This window comes from Macaca nemestrina, chromosome 6 (genome assembly GCF_043159975.1).
Source record: "Macaca nemestrina isolate mMacNem1 chromosome 6, mMacNem.hap1, whole genome shotgun sequence".
Classification (NCBI taxonomy): Eukaryota; Metazoa; Chordata; class Mammalia; order Primates; family Cercopithecidae; genus Macaca; species Macaca nemestrina.
In genome coordinates, this window is record NC_092130.1 from 176,386,235 (window position 1) to 176,402,695 (window position 16,461).

At 40.0% G+C, this 16,461-nt stretch overlaps 1 long non-coding RNA gene across 1 annotated transcript; it reads left to right on the forward strand.

Annotated features, from left to right (window-relative positions):
- Positions 1 to 1,564: 1,564 nt before the first annotated feature.
- On the forward strand, positions 1,565 to 3,295 carry LOC139363649 (uncharacterized). The gene is made up of 3 exons (XR_011624366.1): positions 1,565 to 1,630; positions 2,857 to 2,990; positions 3,091 to 3,295. It is a non-coding gene; the product is annotated as an uncharacterized lncRNA (long non-coding RNA).
- Positions 3,296 to 16,461: the final 13,166 nt, after the last annotated feature.

Below are 16,461 nucleotides of genomic sequence, written 5' to 3' on the forward strand. Positions count from 1 at the left end.
CTGGAATTGCTGGAATCTGAGTTTCTTACTTACCTATTAATGAATCTGGAAAAGTGCAGCTGTTAGCACTGTGCCTGACTTCCCTCATTGCCCAATAGAGACATGAGTATTAGGGAACAGAAAGGGATGCAAAACACTTTCTGTAGAGGCCTCAAGACATCTATAGCATGCTAAAAATATGACTCTTCCCAGAAACTCTTTTGCGACATATTACAATAGGAAAGATCATAACCACGACGTCTTCCCAATGTATGCCTCTGAGCCATGAGCAGTACCGAGCATGTTTGAAACTTACATTTTCCAGGCACTACTCTATGTTGGACAAAGCATATGCATAGGAGCATGAGCAAAGCATTAAGATTTTCCACTAAAATAAAAGCTTGTCAAGTTCATAGATACATCACCAGTATCATTTCCATAATTATAGTTGATTTCACCACTCAAGATTAATGATTGGAAAGATATTTGAAATGACAGAATTGGCCACTGGTCCTCTGGGCTATTGCCACAGGCAGAGCCTATTGCTAAACTGCGTCTGCGTCCCCAGTGGCTTAGTCTTATGCAGCAAGATCCATAAAATTACACTGGAAAGAATTACTCTTGGTAATACCATAGCTAATAGCAGGTTGCCTCAGAAGTGAAGGCTCACACCAATACATCATGGCTACACATTGGCACCCACGTTGTTCTCATATAAAGCAATCTTGCAGAGCAGAGGAGTAGAAGGGAAACGTGGAACACAACAGAAACCCTGGTCCCTGGGCAGCTTTCTAGGGGGATGTTACATCATCTTAAAACCCAACCCCATCAACCTGTAAAACTGACAGATAGACACCAACTGCTGTGACATCACAGAGGGAGGAGAGAAAAGCAGGAGTCCTGCTGAAGGCATGAGGCCGCACAAAGCTATGTTTCCAGCTTGCCTCACAGCCCTGCTTTCTCTTCACTTTCACACTTTTCTCCTTGCCAAGATACCAACTGCCGCCACACAGGTGTCATAGGCAAGGTATATCCTTCTCCGGGACATACTGGTGTGGGTCCTCTCTGCTCTTGGCAACCTGTCCAGGCTTCCAGGGCAGGAATTTATCACTAGAACCCTCTTATAAGAGTGGCAAAACTGTTTCAGTGCTGAGAGCTTTTCCCCATTAGATAAGGCTGCTGGTGGGAACGTCTAAAAGCAGGATGCTTGGTGGTCTTAAAAAGTCTGAACCTTTGACTCGAGCCAAGACCTCAGGAAAACAAAAGTGCAACAGTTCTTGATAGAAGAAGCACTAAAAATTAGTTTCTAAAAGTCACTGGAGCATTCAATATCTTCTTTCCTATTGTAATATATCTGAAAAAGTTTCTCACACTAAATACATTTAATGGTAACAACAGAAATGTTGGGTAGAAAATGTAATTTTATGATTGTGTAGACCAGTACACCAGGTACATATCTATAGCATTCGACTCTGCGATTGACACATGATTGGCTGATCAGGATTTCTCATGTTATAGAGGGCAGTGTGCTTTCCTGCAGTGTGACGTTATCCTAAACTTTCTGCCTAATAGCATCATTGGTTTTCACCACTGGGTTTACTCTGCTTTCCACATCACCTGAGGAGTATGAGGAAATAACAGACCCAGACCAGTAAGTGCACATACACTTGTCCTCAATGAGCAACGAATCATTCTTGTAGGCTGGCTTTAAAAACACATATGCTGTTAAACAGTTTCAAGTCAACCTCAGTGGGTTTCTTTGCTCAGATGGTCATGGTCTGCAGTGCCAAACACAAACAACAACCCCATTTTGATAAGTAGAACAAATGTTCTAGCTTCACCTCTAAAGGCAGCCTAATTAACACCTGACACTGTCTACTCATAATTACTGAGAAAGGGTAATCAGTGACAACACTTGTCGCAGGGAACAGGGCTGTGACTTAGGATGTCACAGTCTCATACCATTTATCATGAAGATGGAGTTGTTGCAGCCCTGAAACTTTGGATATTTTTTTTAAAAAATGTAAGTCATTAGAATTGAAGACGAAACTCTTAGCATAAATGTTGCCATTAGCAAGCGATCATTATCAAGATATCCTATCTCCTGAATTCAACTCTAAGCTGCCCCAGAACAAAACGGTGAGCTGAGCCAAGTTGCCACATCACATCAGTGCACACACTGCTCTCGAGCTCCAGAACGCTCCTTTTCCTGCTTTTCTCAAAAAGGGCCTGGAAACTGTTATCAGTACTTCCCACAGTAATGATGCTTACATCATATCTCTGTTGAGGTATGCATTAAATAATGGATGGTTCCAGTTATCTGTCTGGTGGAGATGACTCATGAATCTGTGTCTACAGTTGTGGCTTCTCTTTGGAGTTTTGATTCTCTTTGTTTCTCCCTGCTGCTGTGGATCACCACCCGGATACCTGTAGCCACCAGGGTTCAGGGTGCAGAGCACAGGAGTGGGCCCCAACCCTCTTCCCTTTACACATCTTTCCCGTCACTATTCCAAACCCATCCTTCTCAATGAAGCAGAGCCGTCATCTGGGGACGGTCCTTGCTATGCCTCACTTTCTTGCTGTGATTTGGAGGTCACTGCCCTGATCACAAGTTAACTCAGCCTGGAGGTCAATGCCTTGAGCTCTTGTCTCCATCTGTCATTCAGCCTCCACTCCTGCCATCCCATCTATGAGCCCTGTGTTAGCCATGGATCACCAGAGAAGCAGAACAGAACAAATAGTGTATGTGTGTGTCTATCTGTCTACCTATCTATCGATTTATGGAGAGAGAGAGAGAGAGAGAGAGAGAGAGAGATTATAAAAACTGGTGCATACAATCAACAGGGGCCAGAAATCTCACAATATGTTTTCTGCAAGCTAAGACCCATGAAGGCAAGTAGCATGATTCCAATCCTAATCCAAAGGACAGAGGTCGAGGAGTGCTGATGGTGTGAGGCCCAGCCTGAGAGTCCCAGGACAGGAGAAGACAGATAACCAACTCACAGAGTCAGGTAGAGATGTTGAATTCTCCCTTCCTCTGCCTTTTGGCTCTATTCATGCCCTTAATGGATTGGGTGAGGCCCGTCCACATTTGCTTTACTCTGTTTACAGATTCAAATGCCAATCTTCTCCGGAAACACCCTCACAGACACACCTAGAATAATGTTTGGCCAAATATCTGGGCCTCTCACAACCCAATAAAGTTGACACATGAAATTAACCACCACAGAACCTCGCTGCTGAACTATGCTTATTCTTCCATCCTGGTGACTTTTCTCTCCGCAATCCCAGTTTCAGAAGTGCTCTGCTCTTGTTTTCTGAGCCCACTCTGCCTGCCTTGCAAATGCATTTCAGGTGAGCATCTCCTTTGCCAAGCCTGTGGGGTCTCCCTTCCTGCAAGGCAACCCCCATCCTTTAGCCTCCCTAACATGTTACTGTTGTATGGTACTTTTGCATTTCTACCTTAAGTTATCAGTATTATGTGCAGCCTTCTCTCTCCTCCAAGGCCAGGAGCTCGTTCAGGACTTCACCTCTGTGTTTTCTACAGGATTCTGGGTGTGGGTGAGAACCCAGCATCTGGAGGTTGAAGGCGTGCATAGGGAAAAAGTCATATTTCTCCAACACCTTTCTCCGAAGGAATTCCCTCTGTCTGTCCAGCTTGAGATTCAGTGTTTTATACTTTCACGGTGAGTGTTGAACCAAGCATCACACACTGCTTTCTGCCCATCCCTTGGCAAGGCCTGTATCTGGGTCTCACATCGATCCTTTTCCAAGCTTGCATGGTTATTGGCAGAACTCAGTCTTTGCGGTTGCAGAACAGAGGTCCCTGCTTCACTGATAGTGGTTTTCCTGGAGCTGCCCTGAGCATCTAAAAGCCCCACAGCTTCTTGGATGTGGTCCTCTCTAGGTCTTCAAAAATAGTGACTTGCTTCTGCAAGGCCAGCATGAAAGTCTCTTGCTTCAGCCTGCTAAGATGATGCTAAGATGATGGCTTCTTCTATAATAAAATATAATCATGAATTGGCATCCTGTCACCTTGACCACATTCTCTTGGCTGAAGTCAAGTCACAGATCCACCCAAACTCAAGGGAGGGGATTGCTGTGTGCCTGTTCCCCACGAGAAATATTCCTCCATCCACCTGCGGCTTGTACATTGACACCATCACAACATTCACATCTAAGCTCCGCTGGCACCTCCTGACTACCCAGTGGATGACGGTTGCTGAATCACTCCACATAGCCTCACCCTTTAGAAAGTCTCTGCACAATGTGCACTGCCCGTCTATATTTACATTACTGTGGTGTTTATATGTTTATTTATTTGCTATCTCTCTCCCTGCAAGAATGTGATTCTATACAAGGAGGGACCACCCTCATCAGTCATGCTCAAATTGCATCCTAGCGCCTGCCTGGCACATAATAGGTTTCTACTGAATCAGCACCAGCAGGCTGAGAAAATGGATGAAGGTCAGGGTCCTGGGCCTGTTGATACGGGAGGGTTCCTGCTTTGCCAAGAGCCCATAAACAATCAGTCATGGGACTTGCAGGTCAGTGCTGAGTCCCTGGACTGTTCTTGCTTCTGTGAGAGGGGAATCTATTTTTCAGAGGTAAATAAAAGCAATTCCAGTGTTAATATTTCAGGTGTTGTGATGATTGATTATGGTGTATTATATTGCCTCCTATGGAACAGCAATCCAAAGCCACCTGGCATAAAAGAGAATAAGAAGGGTGTTTTCATGTTTCTTAACATTTCTAACCTGTATATGTGCATGCATGCATGTGTGTTTGTGTGTGTGTGTTGCGTGTATGTACGTGTGTGTGTATGTAAGGAAATTCTATTTTTCTCTTAAGTTCTTTTGTCCATGAAAGAAGATGTACCTAGCCACAAATGTAGTCTTGTCCAAGGGATTGAGCTTGGGGCTATCTGTTCATCCCCATGGAATCTATCACCAGGAGAGAAGTGACTGATCAGGTCAGAGTGAAACACGGATGCAGAAACAGAGAACGCAGAGGCTGCTCCCTTTCCAACCACACAGAAACAATCATATTTCTCACATGAAAGCATTAAAGCAACTCTTGCCTCAAGAATTATTTTTGGTTGTATAGAAGAAAACTGCGAACACAAGTCCAGCCATTATTATCAAAGCTTAGCTAATCTTTCCGATGATGGATGCATCAGTTTATCTAATAACTTGGAGGTTTCTTCGAGATCCTGGCACTGTTTTATCGAAACGAATCATGGATAACACGGTCAATTTATCTCAGTCTCCTGTCTCCAGAAGTTTCAGTACATGACCAGACATTCTGAGAAAGGCAAAGCATCTTTGTTGCAGAGCTGAAGATGATACTCCTCCATGGCGAATGCTCTCATCGTCCCAGCTGGGCAGCAACTGAGATCCTAAATGTGATCATTAATGTGCTTTGACATTTTATCATATTTAGAGCAACTACAGATGCTAGTCTGATTCCAGTGTTGCATATGTGATCCATTATTTACTGTGTCTAAGGAATTTGCATTCATATTTTATTGTGGTGCAAATAGCTACAATAATGATATATTCTATACCCTCTGCAACCCTGGGGGTGCACTTTCTATTTTACCCCCTTTGATCTCTCAAATCACAGTTTTTCACAGTTGAAGAGAGAACATTGGCCCTAGCTAGGTTTACCTCCCCACTAACTTTGACAATTTTAGAACTGTCTATTGCTTTTAAAGTGCACAAGAAAATATTATTGTTCTCTTTCCCAGAGCACTCTGTAGGGGCTGCCAGATCCTGAATTTAGTTCTGGGAAGTAAATACTAATTCACACTCCACCATTCTGTCACACGCTTCGAATTGCTTGTTCATTTTAGAGTCGTACGTTTGAAGCTCAAGCCACTTTTCTGGCCAAGGATATAACTAATAAGCACCTGCTGTTCAGCTCCACTGCTCTGTATTTCCTTATCAGAAACTGTCTCAGTTCCCAAACAGGAGGATGTAAATTGGCACCATGGCTTCCAAGACATTTTCAAGAATAAGTTGGGTTTTGCACATTAATGAAAAAACCTCCCTTTATAATTCTATTTTGCATTTCTCCACCTAAGGTGGATTTTTAACTGAAAAATCTGACCTCTACGAATTGCCCATGGCATCCTTCAGCCACTGTCCCAAGCCTGGGGAATCACTGATCTGCTTTCTGCCTGTCACTATAGATTAGTTTATTTTCTGTAGAATTTATAAAAATGGAATAATGCACTACGTACTCTTTTTTTTTTTTCCTTGCTTCATTCACTCAGCATAATTATTTTGACATCTGTCAAAGTTGTTGCATGTATCAGTTGTTCCTTCCTTTTCATGTCTGAGTAGTGTTCCACAGTATGGTTTTACTCAGCTTGTTTATCCGTTTACCTATTGACAGATATTTGGGATGTTTCCACTTTTTGGCTATCACAAATTAAGTACCCATGAATGTTTGTTTACAAGGATTTATATTGCACGTATACTTTCATTTATCTTGAGTAAGTGTCTAGGAGCAGAACAACTAGATCAAACGACAGGTAAAGGTTTAACTTTCTAAAAAAGAGAAAAATTGTTTTCCAAAATGGTTACACAATTTTATATTTCAATTAGCAGTGCCAGACATCCATATCTTACTACCGATTTCAATGGGAAAGCGTTTCGTCTTTCACCGTAACTGTGATATTGCCTGTTGCATATTTTTGTTTACAAACACTTATTATCAGGGTGAGGAAGAAGCCTTCTATTCCTAGTTTGCTGAAAGCTGTTATGAGAAAATGGATACTGGGTTTTGTGAAGGGCTTTTTCTACTTTTACTCAGATGATCAAGGTACTTTCCACTTTTAGTTTGTCACATTTATTTTGGTGTATGAAACTCACCTTGTATTCCTGGGGTAAACCTCACTTGCTCACTTGATCATGATGTATTTTTAAATGTTGAATTTAATTGGCAAGATTTAGCTTAGGATTTTTGTTCTTCCATGTTCCCGAAGTCTGTAGTTTTCTCTTCTTATAATGTCATTAACTGTTTGTTTTTTGTTTGTTTGTTTGTTTTGTTTTGTTTTGTTTTTAAGTCAGGTTAATGTCAGTTCACAGAATGAGAAGCCTCTTCAGTTTTCTAGTTGAGTTTCTATATAAATAGAATAATTTGTTTTATTAATGTTAGTAGAATTTACTAGTGAAGCCATCTGTCTCTGATATAATCATTGAAGGGAGGTGATCAGCTACAAATTCACTCGCTTTAATAGGTAAGAGGCAGGATAATAGGGAATAAGGGAACCAAGGGTTAAGGAGAAGGAGAACAGCAGGTGCAGCCAGCTCCAGACAAGACTGGGCAACATCCAGGCCACATTCTGCCTCCTGTGATAACAAGACAGAGGATTCCACTTCAGCCTGTGATTGACTGGGCGCCAAGTATTCATTCACTTCAGCCTCTGATGGGTCACGGGCCAATCCTTCCTAGGGTGTAACCAACTGGACGCCACTAAAGGGCACTTAGGGATGTTACCAAATTCTTTTATCTTAATAAAAACCCTAAAGAACATTGTAATCCAGGGGGTTCTTGAGGCTCTTGCTTGAACCTGTTCCCACTCTGTGGAATGAACTTTTGCTTCAATAAATCTGTGCTTTTGTTACTCTGTTATTTTCTTACTTTGTTTATCTTTCATTGCTTCATTCTTTTGTTGCTTTGTTTGTACGTTTTGTTCAATTCTTTGTTCAACATGCCAAGAACGTGGACAACTTACAGTCAACACATTCCATCCAGTAACAGGTCTTGTTCAGGTCATCTCCTTCTTGACTGAGCTTAGTAGTTCCTGTCTGTCGAGAGACTTATCCATCTCATTGTGTTGTCAAATTTGCTGGCACAAAGTTGTTCATAATATTCCCTTATTATCTTTAAACAAATTAATTGTAAAATTCACATAACATAAAATTTACCATCTTAACCATCTTAAAGTATATTTTAACCATTTTTAAATACATCCACATTGATGTACAACTACTTCCAAGACCTCTTTTTATCTTGTAAAACTGAAACTCTACTAGTTAAAAAATAATTCTCTATCCGTCTTCACAGCCCACGGAGGCTAACATTCTACTTTCTGTCTTTATGAATCTGACTACTCCAGATACTTCCTATAACTGGCATTATACAATATTTGTCTTTCCTGACTGGTTTGTTTCACTCAGCGTGCTATCTTCAAGGTTCATCCATGTTGTAGCATGTGTCAGAATTTTCTTCCTTTAATATCCATTTGATGCATATACCGTATTTTGTTTATCCATTGATTCACTGATAGACGTTTGCGTTGCTTCCATTCTTGACTATGGTGAATAATGGTGCTATGAACATGGGCACACAAATACCTTTTTGAGACCCTGCTTTCATTGTATTGGATATATCCAGTGGAATTGCTGGATCATATGGTAATTTTGTTTCTAATGTTTTGAGAAACTACCATACTGGTTTTCATAGCAACTGCACCATTTTACATCAAAAATGCACAAGCGTTTCAGTCTCTCCACATCTTGACCAATGCCTGTTATTTTTATTTTATTTTTTTGATAGTAGCTGTTCTAATGGGTGTGAGGTGAAATCTAATTATGGTTTTGATTTGCACCTCTCTAATAATCAGTGATATGCATTTTTCACATGCTTCTTGGCCATTTGTATGGAATCTTCAAAGAAATATCCATTCAAGTCCTTGCCTATTCTTTATTGTCTCTCATTATCTGTATCATATGTGGTGATGACACCTCTCTCATTCCCGATATTGATAATTTGTAATTCTCCTTTCTTAACCAGCCTGGTTAAGGGCTTATCAATTTCATTGACCTCAAAAAGCAGCTTTGGCTTTATTTTCTGATTTTCATTTTATCTATTGTTTTTCTGTCTTCTCTTTCATAGATTTCTGTTCCCATCTTTATATTTATTTCCTTCTACTTAATTTGGATTACATTCCCTCTTCTTCCTCTGTTTCTTGAGGTAGATACTGGTATTATTAATTTGAGCTCTTTCATCTTTTCTAATGTAGGCATTTAATGATATTAATTTCCCACAGATTTCAGGGGCATTCGAAAAAAGTCCATAGGTTGTACTTGTATTTACGTTCAGTCCAGAATATTTTCTTATTTTATGTTTACTTCTTGTTTGACCCATGGTTTATTTAGAAGTATATTACTTAGTTTCAGAGTATTTTTTTTCTGGAGCTATTTGTGTTATTCATTTTTAACTTTATTACAATTTAGTCTGAGAATAGCCTGACTTGAATCCTTTCAAATATATTGAGACTTGTTTAGAGGCCCGGAATATGGTCTATCTTGGTAAATTCTTTTGTAGCCACTTAAAAAGAATGTTCATTCTGCTATCGTTGGATGGCGTGTTCTGTAAACATTAATTAATTCAAGTGGATTGACAATTTTGTTCAAATCTGTATCTTTATTGATTTTCTGTCCACATATTCTCTCAATTGTTGAATGAAGGTATTGAAATCTCCAACTACATCTACCGATTCATCCTTTTCTTTTTGCAGTTCTATATGTTTCGTTCTGTGTATTTTAAAGATCTCATTGTGTGCACACATGTTTAAGATTCTACATCTGCTTGATAAATTGACAACTTTATCATGATGAAATGACCTTTTCTACTCATGGAAATATTCTTCGCATTGAAATGTACTTTACCTCAAATTAATACATACTTCTAGCATTTTTGGATTCGTGTTAGCATGATAAAGCACTAACAAATTTTTTAACCTACCTGTGTACTTATAATTAAAGTGTGTTTCTGGTAGTCAATATATATTTGAGTTTAGACTTTTTATCTTATATGATAACTTCTGCTTTCTAATGGATGTATTCAGGTCATTTACAGTTACTGTGAATATTGATATTATTAGGTATAAATCGACCAACTTATCATTTATATTTTATTTGTCCCACTTGTTTTTCATTTCCTTTTTTGTTTTTGTCATCTATTGAAGTAATTTAACATATTTATGATTTCGTATTATATAAATTCTTTTTTATTCTCTATAACTCTTTGTTCTGTTACTTTAGTGGTTTCATTTTGGTTAATAAAATAAACTTCTAATTTATTGCAGTTGACATTCAAATGACGTTTCATATATATATTTCATACATAGCATAAGAAACATGTAATAGTATACTTTCCTTTGTTCCTTCTGATTTTGATGCTGTTTTTGCATATATTTTAAATGTATATTTGTTGAAAACTTAACACTAATCGTTATATTTTATTAATGCTTTTATTAAATGCTCTCTAAAAGAGGATTTGATAATCAGAATGGTCTCATGTATCTACCCATGTAGCCACAATTTTTAGTACTTTTCATTCTCTTGCCATAGACCCAATTTCTATCCGGTCATTTCCTGTCTCCCAGAAGAACTTTTAAAAATATTTCTGGTACCAATATTCTATTGGTAATATATCTCTACAGCTTTTTATGTCTGAAAGTCTTTATTTAAGTTTTACTTTTGAAAGATCTTTCCTCTGGGTATAAAATTGTTGGCTGACAGTTTTTTCTTTTAGTACTTTAAAGATGCTGTTACACTGTCTTCTTGGCTGTGTTGCTTCTTACAAGAAACCTGCTGTCATCATAACTATGTTCTTCTTTATGTAATCATTTTTCTCTCTAGTTGTTTCTAAGCCTTTTTCTTTAACATTGGTTTTGAGCAGTTTTATTATAAAATGTCTTGACATAGCTTTCTTTATGTTTCTCTTTCTCATGTTTCTGAGATTTTTGAATCTATGTGTTTGTAGTTTTCGAAATTAGAAAAAGTTATGGTCATTTCAGTTTCTTCTTTGATTTTTCTTCCTAACTTCCCTCTCCTTTTTCTCCTCTTCTTCCTCCTTACTGTTCTTATTCTTTCAGGAACTTCAATTACTTATATATTATTCTGTTTACATGTTTTCCAGAGGTCACTGGTGCTTCGATAATTCTTTAAGTCGTAGTTTTTTTCTTGTGTTTCATTTACTGTTTCCAATAATGTGTTTTTAAGTTCACTAGTGTTTTCTTCTCATCTGCCATTACTCCTATCCAGTGTATTTTACAATCTCACATATTACACTTTTCATCTCTAAAAATTGGTTTGGGTCTTTTAAATACCTTTCATGTTTCTACTTAGTACCTTTAACACATACACATTGATAATAGCTTTTAAAATTATCTGCTAATTCTAAAACCTGCATTAGTACTACGTCAGTTTCAATTATTTATTTTTTTTTTTATGGGACGTGTTTTCCTTTTTATTTGAAAATGTAGTAATTTTCATCTAATACAAGATTTTGTCATTTGATTTTGTTGAGTCCTGAGTATTTCTGTTCTCTTAGGAATATACTTTAGCTTTGTCTTGAGATGCCATTAATTTTGTTGAAAATAGTTTGAACTTTCATGTCTTGCTTCATAAGATTTTTTTTTGTAGAAGAACTAGAGCAGTGATCAATCTAAGACAGCAGTTTCCAATCAACGTTAATTTTGTACCCAGGAGACATTTAGCAACATCTACAGGGGTTATGGTTTTGGCATCTAATGGGCTAATATTACGGGTGCTGCTGAGCATCCATAGTGCAGTGGACAAAGTTCCCACAGCAAATAATTATTCAGGGCAATATATTAGTGGTGCTGAGATTGAAAACCACTGGTGTAGGACTAATTGTTCTTCATGACTTACACAAGAACTGTATATGTACTTTGCCCAATACTCAATGAATTCTAAGTTTTTCTTATCTGGCTGGCAGGAACAAGCACTATCCTCAGCCCTGTGTGAGTTTCTGGCACTCTTTCCCCCCATCCATTGGGTGGTTCTTTCCCCAGCCTCAAGAAGTTTCCACACATGTGTGCATTCATGAGTACTCAACTGAATACTCCACAGGGACCTTCTTGACACCTGTGAAGCACTCTCCATGTGCTCAGTCTCTCTGGTGTTCTGCACTGTGGATTCTATGTGCCTTTGCCTAACTGGATTATTCTGCCTTCTCCTCAACTCAGAGAGTCTGAGGGCCTCCAGCTAGGTCCCCTGCCTTTACCCATCTGGGAACTCCTTCAAGGCAACATGCTAGGACAGTTGGAGAGCTCACATCATTTGTTTTTCATCTTTCAGGGTTCATAGCCTTTGTTTCTCGATGTCCATTCTTGACAATGTGGGTTTCACATGTTTTCTCTTTTTCTTTTTGTATGCTTTAGGTAACAGGGTAAAAATAGTCTCTTTCCTGACAGAAAGCAGAAATTTTTCTCATACATTTATTTATGCTATGAGTCTTATAAACAAGACTTAAAAACTGTATTCTCTTTCTTGTGGTGCAAAAAGTTATCAGCTAACTCAAATATATGACTTATAAGAAAATTTTGCTGTATGGGTGATCTATTTATTCAACTGTATAAAAATTAGAATTCAGAGAATGAGGTTACTATAATACATTCTGAGTTGTTCATCTGGGTAGAATGTAATTTTTACTAGGTAAAATGCAATAAAACAAAATCTTTGCTCTTTAAAATATAGGGCAAAATTATTAAGAAAATATAAAATAGAGTCTAATAAAAAATAGCACATACCAGTAAGCAAATAAAATAGCAAATTTCCTTGGCATCAGGACACCTCATGGGTGTACTGAATGACACATCATCTCATGCCAGGGCTCCAACTTCCAGTTTCTTAGAGAATGACTCAGAGGGGGGACAATTTTACATTTATGTTCATGAAACCGTAAAGTGCCATCTACTTCAAACACATCAGGAGAATCGTCTCTCTCATTCGGCCTGTGCCCCACCTCCCCAACCTATTCTGCTGAAACATATCATGGTTTATTGAGGGTCTTCTTGCTGTGTTTAGTCATCTGTTGGGAGTGTGTGTGTGTGTTGGGGACTATTGGCATCAGCCTAAAAAATCCCAGGGAGGGCCCAACACTTACAAAAACTACTTCTTAAATTTCTTGGGTTGTAGAACCAGAGAGAAGCTTGGGATGAAACACTGGTACAATGATCAATCGCAAGACTAAATTAAATCAGGTTTGTCTTTTTATTAATACATTTAGCTTGCGTTTCTGCCCTTTTGTCAAGATCTACTCACAGCTTACTAATTGATTCACACAGAAATGCTTGTCAACATTAAAAGTCCCCCTAATGACAGTGCAATTTTTTTCTTAATATTATGTTAGGCTTTCAAGAGACTCAACCAAGAGCACAATTCTTACTTGCATGTAAAGTCACATTTTTTAGTATGAAAAACTGGTCTATATTATCATGAAAACAGTTTACTCAACTTGATAATTGAGTTTAAATATGGAAATATTAAAGGATTCAGTTTTAAGAATTTGAAAATTGAAAACACGTTATAACCATGTCCCATTCAGGGTTCTTAAATATTTTGCTTTCATTGCTGCATAGTTGTATGAGGAAATGCTGACATCTGATCTTAACTCACTCCATATTCCCCTCGTGCTTTGTAGGCTGGAAGGCACAGATTCAGTGGTTTCAGCATTATCTGTGCTTTGGCACTTTCTGGTTGTTTACTTAGCTGAAGAAATTAATATGACTCTAACAAAACCACGGATGTTAATTAGTTCTAATTGATGAACTACTCCTCCCATGGTGTATTGCAAAAACATGGAAAAGATATACTGTGGAGAGTTGGAAAATTCAATGGCATTTGTCTGTATTTTAAAAGAAATCTGAGGAAGAATTTGGGAAGGAATGGTAAGGGAGGAGCCATCACAATCGAACATAATAAGAATTCAAAGGTGTGGAACTAGCTTGCTCCAGAATCTTCCTTCCTCCATGTCAAACCTCCCTTCTCCCTTGACTCAGTGACTGGACCCAAAATAAACACTGATGTTGCCTTCCCTTCCCTTCCCTTCCCTTCCCTTCCCTTCCCTTCCCTTCCCTTCCCTTCCCTTCCCTTCCCTTCTTCCTTCCTTCCTTCCTTCCTTCCTTCCTTCCTTCCTTCCTTCCTTCCTTCCTTCCTTCCTTTCCTTCTTCCTTCTTCTTTCTCTCTTCCTCTCTCTCACTCTCTTTCTCTCTTTTTTCACAGGGGAGAAAGGGAACAGAATACGGATGCCCTTGCAGACCAAAACACAAATCTCCAACAGAGAAGAACTCTTGGCTGACCAGCAGTGTCCTCACAGCTTCTCTCAGCATCTGAACTCAAAGCTGTCATGAACCAACTCTGGCTGAACCTGAGACCCAGGCCCAGTGCCCAGCAAAAGCCTGCAATTCTGTGGGCCGGGTTCATGGAGACTGCCACGCAGCATGGAGCCCAGGGGACTAAGCCCCCATTGTGTGCCACCGGCAACTGCTGGCTGGTAGGCATGGAGGAGGTTGGAACCTGTGGCAACCCAGGGTGGGCTGGCTGCTGACTGGAGAGGAGATGTGTCAGGGTGATGACAGGAGAACAAATAAGCCCAGTGCTCCTTCTCCATGACAAATCACAAAGATGCAATCTTGTATTGAGAAAGAAATGCCCAACAATGATTCTGACTCCCCGCAGAGGAATGTCTGTCGGGTCTTCAGCGTCTGTAACTAACAGTGGGGGATTGTGACCTCATGCTAAGTTTGGGACTTCATAATGTTAAGTAGCTAACTGATATTGAAAGTGACAGGCAAAGAGTGCCTGGTCCCCACCAAATACTGATTGCTGGGGTAGGAACAAGTGTCAGGGTTATAAAAACTGTCATCTTTTGGCCTGTGTTTCTGTTGTATACAAGCTGGTCACATTCTTTGTCCCCACATGTTTTAAATCAAGGAAAAAATATAAACAAAATATTTAGCTCCAAATCTCCCTCACATTTGGCACACAATGTCACCACAAAGCAATCACAGCCCAGCTCTCTTCTCAAGGGTAGATGCTCTGGAGTCTGTCAGGAGGCTGCAATCTGACCAGGGCTCCCTCACCACAGCCAATGGGAGTGGAACCTCTGAGGTGGCTGAGCCCATTCTCTGGCTTATTTTCTCTCCTGGTCCATGCCTGACTTCCTTCTCTCATCCTAGAACCATAGCTCCCAGGCTCCAAGGGAACAGAATCAGGACAGGCCTCTTTCCTTCTTCACCCTGCATGAAAAACCATGAGGACCTTGATATGGTTTGGCTATGTCCCCACCCAAATCTCATCTTGACTTATAGTTACCATAATTCTTATGTGTTGTGTAAGAGGGACCCGGTGAAAGGCAATTGAATCATGACAGCACTTACCCCCATACTGTTCTCATGATAATGAGGGAGTTCTCATGAGATCTACTGGTTTTATAAGGGGCTTTCCCCTCTTTATTCGGCACTCATTCTGTCTTCTGCCGCCCTGTAAAGAAGTGCCTCCTGCCATGATTGTAAGTTTCCTGAGACTTCCTTATCCCTGTGAGTCAATTAAACCTCTTTTCTTGGCAAATTACCCAGTCTTGAGTATTTCTTCATAGTAGCGTGAGAACGAACTAATACAGTAAATTGGTACCGAGGGAGTAGGGTGCTGCTACAAGGATACCCAAAATGTGGAAGCAACTTTGGAACTCGGTAACAAGCAGAGGTTGGAAATGTTTGGAGGCCTCAGAAGGAGACAGAAAAATGTGGGAAACCTTGGAACTTCTTAGAGACTTAAAGGGTTCAGAAGACAGGAAGATGTGGGAACGTTTGGAACTTCCTAGAGACTTGTTGAGTGGTTTCGACCAAAATGCTGATAGTGATATGGACAATAAAATCAGGCTGAAGTGGTCTCAGAGATGAGGAGCTTATTGGGAGCTGGAGCAAAGGTGGCTCTTGATGTGCTTTAGCCAAGAGACTCGCAGCATTTGGCCCATGCCCTAAAGATGTGTGGAACTTTGAACTTGAGAGACATGATCTGAAACTGAAACTTATGTTTAAAAGAGAAGCAGAGCATACAAGTTTGAAAAGTTTGCAGACTGATGCTGCTACAGAAAAGAAAAACCCATTTCCTTGGGAAAAATTCAAGCCCTTGCAGAAATTTGCATAAGTAAACAGAAGCCAAACTTTAATAGCCAAGACAATGGGGAAATGTTTCCAGCACATGTCAGAGATCTTCAGAGCAGCTCCTCCCATCACAGAGACATAGTTGAGAAAAATGGTTTCCTGGGCTGGGCCCAAGGCTCCCTTGCTTTGTGCAGCCTCAGGACATGGTGCCCTGCATCCCAGCTGCGTCAGTTCCAGGCGTGGCTAAAAGGGGTCAAGGTACAGCTTGGGCCATTGCTTAAAAGAGTGCAAGTCCCAATCTTTGCTGGCTTCCATATGGTGTTGAGCCTATGGACACACAGAAGTCAAGAATTGAGGTTTGGGAACCTCTGCCTAGATCTCAGAGAATGTATGGAAATGCCTGGATGTTCAGGCTGACGTTTGCTGCAGGGGTGGAGTTGTCATGGAGAACCTCTGCTAGGGCAGTGTGGAAGGGAAATGTGGGGCTGGAGGCCCCATGTACAGTCCCCACTTGAGAACTGCCTGGTGGAGCTGTGAGAAGAGGGTCACTG